At 40.3% G+C, this 10,312-nt stretch overlaps 1 protein-coding gene across 1 annotated transcript in view; it reads left to right on the top strand.

Moving 5' to 3' along the window:
• Positions 1 to 10,312, top strand: part of KANSL1L (KAT8 regulatory NSL complex subunit 1 like) — a 60,162-nt gene that overhangs the window by 2,007 nt on the left and 47,843 nt on the right. The gene's annotated exons all lie outside the window — the stretch shown is intronic.

The raw sequence follows: 10,312 nt of genomic DNA, 5'->3' as shown, positions 1-10,312 counted from the left end.
CTTTTTTTTTTCTTTTTTTTTTTTTTTTTTTTTTCCTAGCTTGCTACACTATTAACACAATCTCTTTGGTCAAGAAATTGTAGAAAGCGGTGAAAGGATGGCTGCTTTCCCCTTCCTACAGCTGGAGAGAACAGAGTATGTCTTAAGGTCTGTTAGGATGTGATAGTCAGGACAGTGACACACGGAATAGAGCTTCACACAAACACAGCAGCTTGGTAGGAGCTTCATGGCACCTACATTTCTAGCACTTGAAGTCAGGACTGGTTTTGTGTATCCTGATCTCTTCTTAGACTCTCTGCTGTTAGGGAGTGTCTAGAAAGCATTAAGAAAAATAAATACTAAACCCCATATATTTCTTAGTCTGTTTCTTGAAAAGCATAATGTTCAGAAGAAATCAAGGAAGCTTTGTCTTAAATTGGAAAAGAGCTGTGCCCTGTTATGTGTTTATATAGCTTCAGTTAGGGAAGCTTCAGTGTAGCATGGTTGTATCAAATAGCTGCTGCGTTTCGTTAAACTCTGTAGGCCTGGAAAACAAAGAGAAAAAGTGCAAAGTAAAAACTAGATTTCATTTTCTTTTACATATTGTCAGAATGGTAAATACTGTACTGAAGTCCAACCAAAGCATAATGACTTGCCAGTTAAGTTAGGATCACCTTAAATGTTTGAGTTTGCAAAACAATTATTCTCCTTTTGAAATATTTTAATGAAAAAACAGCATTTTTGGCTCTTCCAAATGTAGGAGAATCTGCATTCTTCTGCTAGCTGATATGTTTGAACTTCTGAGTAATAGCTCTGCCTCTAGGATTCTTATCTTGTGACTACATGAACTGAAAAAGAAAAACTGATGAGAAACTCTTGATTCTCAAAGGGTAGTAGATAATGTAAAACTTGAACCAAAGTTCTGTGCGAGGGTTTTCTTTTTTTCTTCTTGCCAGGGACAGTCGAGTTTCTAACTCTGCCTGCCAGTCCTTTACCTTTATTTCTTCTTGTGGCTTTTGAATTCCTTAAGTTATCTTTCCACTTAAGGCTTACTCAGTTTGTTTTGTTGCACTGATGAAAAAATCCACAGAGGATTATTAAGTACGAAGACACCACCTTTGACTCAGGAAATCCCCAAGCTGCTGTTGCTGGCAGCTGAGGGAGTGTTCTGGAGAAGCACTGCTCCCTCTATGCCTTCCCTGTTGTAAGACTGTTATCTTGGCCGCTGCTAAGAGGCAGGAGACTGGGTAGATCATCTGTAGTCTGACTCAGTGCAACCCTTTATTTGTGGGCTGGTTTTTTTTTCCTCCCTTTTTTATGTTCTTACTGCTGAAGAGCAATTAAGCAGCAGCAGTGATGAGTGGATTAGCTAAAGCCTTGCCGCATTGGCAGTGCAAGAATCACTGGTGTTTGAACTGTGCTGCTGGGCCAGCAAGCTCAGAGTTAAAGTACTACCTAATTTAAGCAGAAGATTCTTGTCTATGTGCACAGGCTGAGGCAATGCTTGAATTAACGTTGCAGTGAGGACAGGCTGTCTCTTATTTGAATTTATCATTATCTTCAGCTTGGAGTGGTTTTCTTCATTTTTCCAGCTTACCTAAGATTTGTCTTTGTGGCTAAAAGGCTACACTTTTTCTTCTAGGTGACAAAGGTAAATCAGTTACCAGTGCAGCTGCTGAGATTTGGTGTTTCCTGAGTTTTACCACTTTAAGGCTCTTTGGATTGCCTTTCACCTGGACAAAAGAAACAAACAAAGTTAACATCCATTTTTATTTCTGCTAAGTGGATTTACATTCTTTGAAATGCCTTTCTCTCCTAGGGAATTGACTCTTAGTGCTTTCCAGAAATAATGTGATCATATGGGTGAGAGAATACTCCTTTCCTTGCCTGCGACTTATTTTTCATAGTGAAGACTTCTACTGACCTGGAAGACTCTTCCTCTGTGATATCCTTCATAATACTTAACTGTAGATGTTATAAGATTCTACTAATGCAGTGACGAATGGGAAAAATGTTTTGGTTTTGCCTATATCACAGTATACTGATTGCATTTAACTTGGGGGTATAATCATGCTGGTGGCTGGTCATTGTTGTGACTGCAGTGCTTTTTATCCTTTTTTGGGGGGGAGGAGGTGTCAATCCAATGTGCAAGGGAGGAGGAACCTGCAGTTACCATGTTCACCTGAGAACAGTCTGTTTCCCATCAGGAGAGAGGAGTTTATTCCGGCTCCAATTCTTCACAGTAGGAAGAAACCTGGAGCTATTTTTAGCATTTTGAACCTGTTCATTCTCATTATCCTGAAAAGAGTTTTGCCCAATGAGTGTTGACATAAGCTCTTCTGAGCTGTATCTCAATGCTTTGTGTCTCAAGTAAGATTGTTTTTATCCATCTATTTCAATACCTTTGTTGTTTAGTTGCAAATAGCTGTTATAAGATATTTAGACCATTGTTCATCCCTTGTGCATTACATAGGTGCTGTCCTCAAGACAAGAAAGATCCTTAGTCTGCTGGTGAAGGCAATTCTTCTACTTGACAATTCACAGTACTTACTGAACTTCCCTAGTTCCTAGAGTAATTGGAAAGCTTCATCCCATTTTAAGAGCTTAATTGAAACACATTTGGTCCTTTGAGTATTTGCTAAAAAGAAATACAAAAAACCAGTAGGCTCTTTTCAGGAATTTTGTCATTCTGCTGCTAGTGTCAGCTCATGAATGTCTTTAACCTGTCAGTTTTCATGGAAGGTTTCTTAGGCAAAGCACCAAATTTCCATCAGTAATTTGTAGTGTATTCTAGTACCGTTTCAGCCTTTGGGTGTAGAAAATTCCCAAGACACTACACAGGGGATATGGTAGGGATATGGTAGTGTTTCTCTCTGGTTTCTCAGAGGCAGATGTTAGGTGCTGTTCTCTAGCTCCCTGTTAGGCGTTAGCAACCAAAGTGGACGAAGGGCCTGAGGAGGACATCACAAAGCTGAGCGTAAGTAATTCCTTCAAGAATTCACAACTAACATCAACCACTTGAAATGCAACATAGACAATATTTCACCAGCTGCGTTTACTTGCAACTTGTTGATCTTCTTTGTGGTTCATGAAGATGGAAGATTATTTGCAGAAATGATCACAGATTTCAAACAAGGTGATTTGGGGGAGGATGTGAGCTTGAAGTTTTTTCAACAACACAGCTCTGCTCTGGGAGCTATGTATTGTGTCCTTCCAGGCCAACTCTACATCCTTATTCATGTATTTTGTGCGTGTACCTGATGTGGTTAGAAGTTCTGGTTGTTTACAGTGTACCACAAAGGAGTCTGATGCTGAGGTGGTTATTTGGGAAACCTTTAAAGTTGCAGGCTACAGAGTTTTTCTTCTACATGCACTACATCTTCCAGAATCAAAAGATACACCGCTGGGGTTCTTTGAAGGCACAGCTGCTCACTCCATCTAATAGTAATGCATGTACCTAATTGATTAGAGAGAAAAGCTGCTTACAATAGATTTTTCTGCAAAGTAAGTAGCTCTGTCTGCTTGTGAAAAGTCCTATGTCCTGTTTCCCCAATCCTCCTTCCCCCATCTGAATACAGTCCTTTTGCATCATTTGATGGGATTTTTTCCGTCTGAAATATTTTAATGCTTTTCCTCTGATTTTTGAAAGACATGTTTTACTGATTATCCTCCAGCAACCTCAAGCCTGATGAAGAAGCACTGTTGTATTTTTCCATGCCCACAGGGTGTATTGTGCCTGGAAACTTTTACAATTAACGTGCAGAGATAGGAAATCTTTCTCTTTTTTTTCCCCTTCTTTTTTTTCCCTTAGATTGCTAGTTGGAAAGAGAAGATGGGAAATCTGCTTTTACAACAAATACTTGGTGGGGAGGGGAGCAGTAAGGCGGAGAGAAGACAGGAAGGAAGAAAATATTATGACTAGTATCTCCAGATCTAATCTGTTTGTTCTAGATTATTTTCCATTTTTCCTAGCATTTTTTCTCATGGCTAATTGAGCAACAACAATGCAGTTCTGCAGGCCTCACTATAGAAGGCACTGCTTGAGGGCTGGGATTTATGGCATGTCTTTGAGCCACGTTGTAAGGGGAAGCTGTTTGTTTTTGCAAGATCAGGTCCTAATTTTCCACTCTGAGCTGTAATTTTGCTTCATACCTGATATCAGAACTGAATTCTGGTTTCGGGAAGGGGAGGAAGAGAGTCTGCCAGGACTAAATATTGCTCTCCATTTTTCTTAAGCACAAACCCCCAGTTGTTTCCAGTTTTTAAGACCTTTTCAGTTTACGAGTCTGGGAAATGTCTTATTTGCATAGAAGATTAATGTGAGGGCTTTTGAATAAGTATAAATTTATAGGTGCTGATAATAAGCTGTTTTCAAAATGTTTTATACATTGCTTTTTCATGAATTCCATTCTCTCAATTCTTGGCCCCTGTCACTAGGATGTGGGAGGAGAATTGTTACCAGGAATGAAAGAAAAGCTAGCTTTATATTACCTTCTGTTTTCACTCTAGGGATACATGTATTATTTCAGAATATATTCAACCTCACTTGGTTGGATTTCTATAAGATGGATTTATAACTTCTTTAGGGTCCCACATGCATCTACTGTTTTTCTTTAGAGATCTGATGTACAGCAATAATAACTTGCTTTTGAGCAAGACTTCCTTCTCACAATACCAGAGTAATGTTCTTGTGAGCGAGGATCCTGATTTCTAACCTGTAATTACATTAATATTTTTGCAGCTGCTGAAAGCAGACTGAAAGGTTTTAATGAAAGGCAGAAGGTTTGACAAGTTGTAACCTGCAAGGGAATTTGGGAGCCGGGAATGTCAAAGCTTTTGAGTTAGATAGGTGTTGAATGCATATTAAATAAAAACTTGGCATTACTTTTCTGAATGACAGTTTAATACACACTCAGCATAGTATAGTAGAATAGAAAAGCTAGTAATCATACACATGTGTATACATGATAACCTCGCATGCTTAATTAAATGGTAGATCAAGAAGAGTTCGGTGCTTGATGTCAACTGCTGATTAATCAGTGTTTTATGGCTAGCTTTTTTCTTTTTCTAAGCCATGAAATGTGTTTCTTTTCATTAAAAGATTTGTTTACAAACAACAACAAACTGTCTTTATAACGTCTTGTAAAGTGAGGGCAGCATTATTTCATTTTATAGATAACATTAATTTCATAAGAATCTACTTCAAAGGGATACATCCAGTGCCTTTGAAAATCAGCGTATGTGGGCCCCTGATACAGGAAATCATTTAAATGCTTTCCTTTTCACATGAAATAAAAAGTGTGCATAAAGACTTCCCAAAATAGGAATGCTCTCCTGTAACAGGGTTTCATTCATACTGCTAAATATGGGTTAGGAATGTAACTTTAGATGTCGGATTTAAATATATTGACCTGTGCTCTTTTTTTTTTGAAACTGAAATAGCTGTAAATGATTTTATTTTCATCCAAACATTTTACCTAGCTGTTGTGGGTGAGGAAGAGTTTTCTGTTGGGGAATTTAAATCAATTTAATTTCCAATTAGCAAACTTTTAATTAAGGCTTTTGGTATTGAAAACAAATAAATCTGAACACGCATGTTTGAATATATGTGCATTATAAACTCCCCTTCCTCCCAGCCCATGGGGGTGGACTGGGCAGCAATAAAACTCAGTGAAACTTCACACCAGGCTCCTATAAACACCCAAACCAAGAAGGTTGCAACTGTTCAAACCTATGTTTATTACCCTCTCCACCCTTTGTCCCTGCAGACCAGACTGTAGGGTTTAACCTTGTAACAAACTCCATCCCTGCCCTGCAAAGCAGACAGCCAAGTACTGTTTGGTTACTCCTCTATTACTTAATCACAGCATGCTTACAGCAACTGCAGGGGGCCCAAACGACTTGGTTTCTGTTGTACCAGGGTGTCCCATGTCCCCAGGGCAGGTGCTGGCCGGCGTCCCTGCTGGGGCAGCTCTCGGGCCGCCCTGTGGCAGTGCTGCTAGGGGCTCACCCCCACCGGGGGTTTCATGCTCAGCACAGCCCATCTGCAGCTTCCTTTGGGTCCTGCAGGTGGTCTGGGTTCAGGCCTCGGGGCTCTGCCCAACTGCCTTCCCACCCAGAGAAGCACTCTGGGGTCCTTCCAGCTCTCCTGTTAGCCCATTCCCCACAGCAGCACCCTCCCACACACGGTGGGTACACTGCTCACACCACCTTACAGCAAGGCACGTTCCCTTCGATGAGGTGAGGGGTGGCAGGAGGTGGAGGTCAGTATGTGATGGTACCTTTGCTGCTGCTGCTTCTCACTTCTCACCTGACTGCTCTGCCGTAGGCTTCCCCACCAGCCATAGCCCGTTCTGAGTCTCCTCTCAGTCCCTGCCCAGGCAGTTTTTCCCTGTTTTGCAGGGCTGCAGTCCCTCCACTACCAAAAACCTGATGATGATTTCCAGTGCATCTGGCATGCAAGTTCTGGATCAACTGTTAGTTGTCTATCCAAAAAGTCTCAAAAAAGAATATGCTTCGTATCCATTTTTACATTGAAATCTGACACTATATACAGCTAGAATGAAATTAGTTATAAACTGGAGTTAGACGTTACACGAATACCATACTCGCCTATTCCTTGTAAGAATATATGTACAAATTTTGGGACCAACTTCAGTGGCTGGACAGCATTGATACACTGTTTGTATGCTGTAATAATGTTCCATTTGCACATATCTTTAAATACATTGTAAGCTCTATCTTATTTTATGTTGAGCATGGGATCCAGAGGTAGCACTACTTTCTTGATTTCTTTTTCAAGGACAGTTGTGTAATACTTACAGAGAATTTCTAGGCCTGTGTTCCTGGTGTTTTGTTATTAGTCTATTGATGTTGTGTCATTTCAAAGGCAAGAAAAGAAGCTTGTTTCCAGGCAGCCCTGGTGTTCCTGAAGTTTGTTTCTTTGCATGTTAGCACTGCTTGCTTCTCTGCTCCATGTTGGTCTGATCTACAGCATGCTGAGGTTTAGTGGAAGAGGCTGGGGTGCTGGGGGAGCCAATGGAATCTTAAAAATTCATTTTAAAATATTTTTAACAAAGGCATTAGCAGATATGCATTTTGCAGTGTATTTTTTTAATTTTATTAAAAGAGGAAATGGTGCTAGTTGTTTACCTTTCGCAGGTTTTTACTTCTTGGGCAGTTAATATTCTAACTGACCCCACCTCCACCAACCAATTTGGCCTTTTATCATTAACAGCTCTAAAGAATTATGTAAACAGACCTGAAGATGAAAAGGGCCTACCAGGTTGTGAAGCCAGCCATTGGAAAAATTCAGCACTGTAACAGGCAACACTGCTTTAAGAAGCTGAATTTTTAATTTCTTTTGTTGAGCCCTAAATTGAGTTAACAATTCAGTGCAAGTGTGACAGTTCAGTTTCTAATACAAAACCTGTAGTAATAGTGTGATTCTTTGCAGGAACTCTGTAGCAGGCAAGTACTGGCTGTGGCATCTCATCAGTTTGGAAGATGTGATTTCTCAGATGAGGGAGCATATAGAGCCCCAGTGTGAAATTCTTATGAAATTTCTCCTTTGCTAGGGTATCCAAGCGCAGAGACTTTCCCTTTTTATATTTTCAGTTTTCTTCTACAGTCTTTTGTTCCTGAATATTGATTTTTCTCTTCTCCCCACTGTCCCTTCCAAACTTATTTGTGGAAGATGTAAAAATCTTACTCTGTTGCTACTTAATTCCCCCACTCTAGTTCTGTACCATGAATTTTCTCTTCAAGGGAAAATCACAGCTATGGTTGATAATTTCAGGTGTTACTGCATAAATTCCTCAGGCCTGATGGCTTAGCAGAAATATTCAGCGGGATAAAGTTTTTTGGTTTGGGAAGATAAGATGTGTATTATATGTTAGTATCAACATACATTATTGGATGCAATTCTGAAAGTATTAAATGGCAACTGTATGTCAGAGATGGTGGGACCAGGCATGAGTGCCAGAAATTGTTGTGATAAGCAGTTGCCGATGTCTGTAGATGATAGGGAGAACTGTAACCTATCTGTTCTGAAGCCATTTAGTGTTTCAGAGGAAAATCTCTGCCAAAATTTCTGTTAAACACCAAAGAAGATAGCAACCCTGGAGGCTCTGGAAGAATGACCTGATTGCAGATCTTCACAGAGATTGCAGTATAATTTTGAGTACCAGAGAGAGCTTCCCTTGATTTTTTTGGTGCATAGCTTGGTTTGGTGCTGGTTGTCACAAAACAGCGGCATATTGCTCTCCGCAGTCAGTCTGCGGTGCGTGCTCCTGGATGATCTGAGCAAAGACTGATAGTGAACTGTCAGAGTAAATAGTGTTTTGTTGTGTAGTGTTGATCGGATATGATACCAGAGGACGATATTTGTTGCAGTTTGTTTTAATCTTGTTTGCACGCTGGAATGCATAGAAGAGATTGAGTTCATAAAACAGCACTCGCTGTTTTTTTAATTATGTGGTTATTATGGATTTAACAGTTAACTGGTCCAGGGAAATTAATACTTCAACAGCAACTGAAGTTAGTTCATTCTGAAAACAAACATTAAGTAGGTGTGCTGGAAGAATTAGTCCTTGAGAAAGCATTTAGGGGTCATTTCATAGTTGGACATGTTTGTTCAGCCATTACAAGTGTTGGAAGTTTTTGTTGGGAGTGGGCATTTTTATCTCATGAGTAAAATCTAGATAAGATTATCTAAAATATATGCACTACATATCTGAATTCACCTCATTTAAGTGTTTCATATGATGCCATCTCCTAGTTTTCATAGGTAATCTCTTATTAACTGTCAGTGTCTGCAGAGAGAAGAAAAATGGACGCGTTGAATTTCACCAACGTGTTGTCAGAACGTAACAGAAGCCCTGCGCTCACCTTAATGGCTTGCAAGAAAATGCTTGTATTCAGGCCAGCTGCTTTTTCAGCATTGCCATCTGTAGTCGCAGGAAAACTGACTGTAATGCTGGTGTAAAATTAGGGGCAGATCAGGAAGTTCACAGGTTTGCAGCTCTGGTCCTGGGAGACCCCCACCATACTAGTGTGCTGTTAAGCATTTGTGATAGAGTGCCATGTGGTGAATATGAACTATTTTGTATTTTTGTACAACTGAGTGAGCTTCCCAAGAGAACTGGAGCACGTATGATTTTTTTCCCAGTGTGTTAAGTCTCATGAATTCCATCATGAGTCATATGGTATCTGGATGGGATTTAAAGATCTGGAGAACTTTCTGAATTTTTGCTTTTCAGTTTCCAGAGTTGAGTCCTTCATCAATGTGATAAACTTCTGCCGTTGTTTTCAATGACTCCCACCAAGGAAGGTGATTAGCTCTTTATCCTGAGGGTTATCAGTCTGTAGTTTATGAGCTGTTTCTTGCTCCCAAATACTTCACTGTCGCATGATTGGCAATAGACTTCTGACAGCCCAGGAGTTCCCAGCGAGAGGAGGAGATGAACCAGCAGGGATGGCTGAGGTCAGGATCACGGGGTCACTTTAGGACTATATCATCTGAAAACTGGATGCCAGAACAATATGGATTAAACTGAAGGGGACGTGGCCTGGCAGAAAGTGCAAAATACACCATGTTAGGAAGCTGAGTGGTAACGTAAGTGTGAGGGGATGTCAGGAACAACTGCCGTTCTTATGTTTAATGCAGAATTTTGGAATTGGAGAAGTTTCTCCCACCCACACTATGTGGGTGCCTTGCTCCCTGGCTTGTTCGTGTTTAAGAATGTTGTAACTTGAAAATGTTGGTGTTCTTTGAAACAAACCTTTTGGAAGGAGACTGCTGTAGGTTGGCAAACCTGTGTTTTGGAGTTTTGATGTGGGTCTGTTGCAAGCATTCTCCTTTCCTGTTCAGTAGGAAGTATCCTGTCATTGTCCCTGCAGACGTGTCATGGTAGGGGCATGTTACTTGTTCTCACTGGGGATTATGAGGCTGGAAGGCCTCAGTTTTCTTTTAATTTTCAGGATATAAGATACTTGTGGAGAATCTTGCCTTGGGCACAGAGCTGCATGCTCTAAAATATTCTTTCCTGTGCTTACCATACCTATTTGAATCAACTTCCCTGGATACTTACTATGAATCCCAGGTTCTGGATGTTTTTGCGCATTTCAAACACCACTTTGTTTCTCCTTCATTATTTATGAACTGTTTTTCAGTCGTCTTGTTTTGTTTGCTTATAAAAATAAAATATGCCTAAAAGGTTTAAATTCCTCCCCTTTTCCTCCCCTGTAAACAAACAAAAAAACCCCACCAAACCCATGCACAAAACCCAAACAACAGCGTGTGTCTAGCACAGTGATTTTATTTTGGTTAGCA

Source organism: Aptenodytes forsteri, unplaced genomic scaffold (assembly GCF_000699145.1).
Source record: "Aptenodytes forsteri isolate BGI_AS27 unplaced genomic scaffold, ASM69914v1 Scaffold340, whole genome shotgun sequence".
In the NCBI taxonomy this organism is placed as follows: Eukaryota; Metazoa; Chordata; class Aves; order Sphenisciformes; family Spheniscidae; genus Aptenodytes; species Aptenodytes forsteri.
This window is presented reverse-complemented; position numbering and strand designations above follow the sequence as displayed.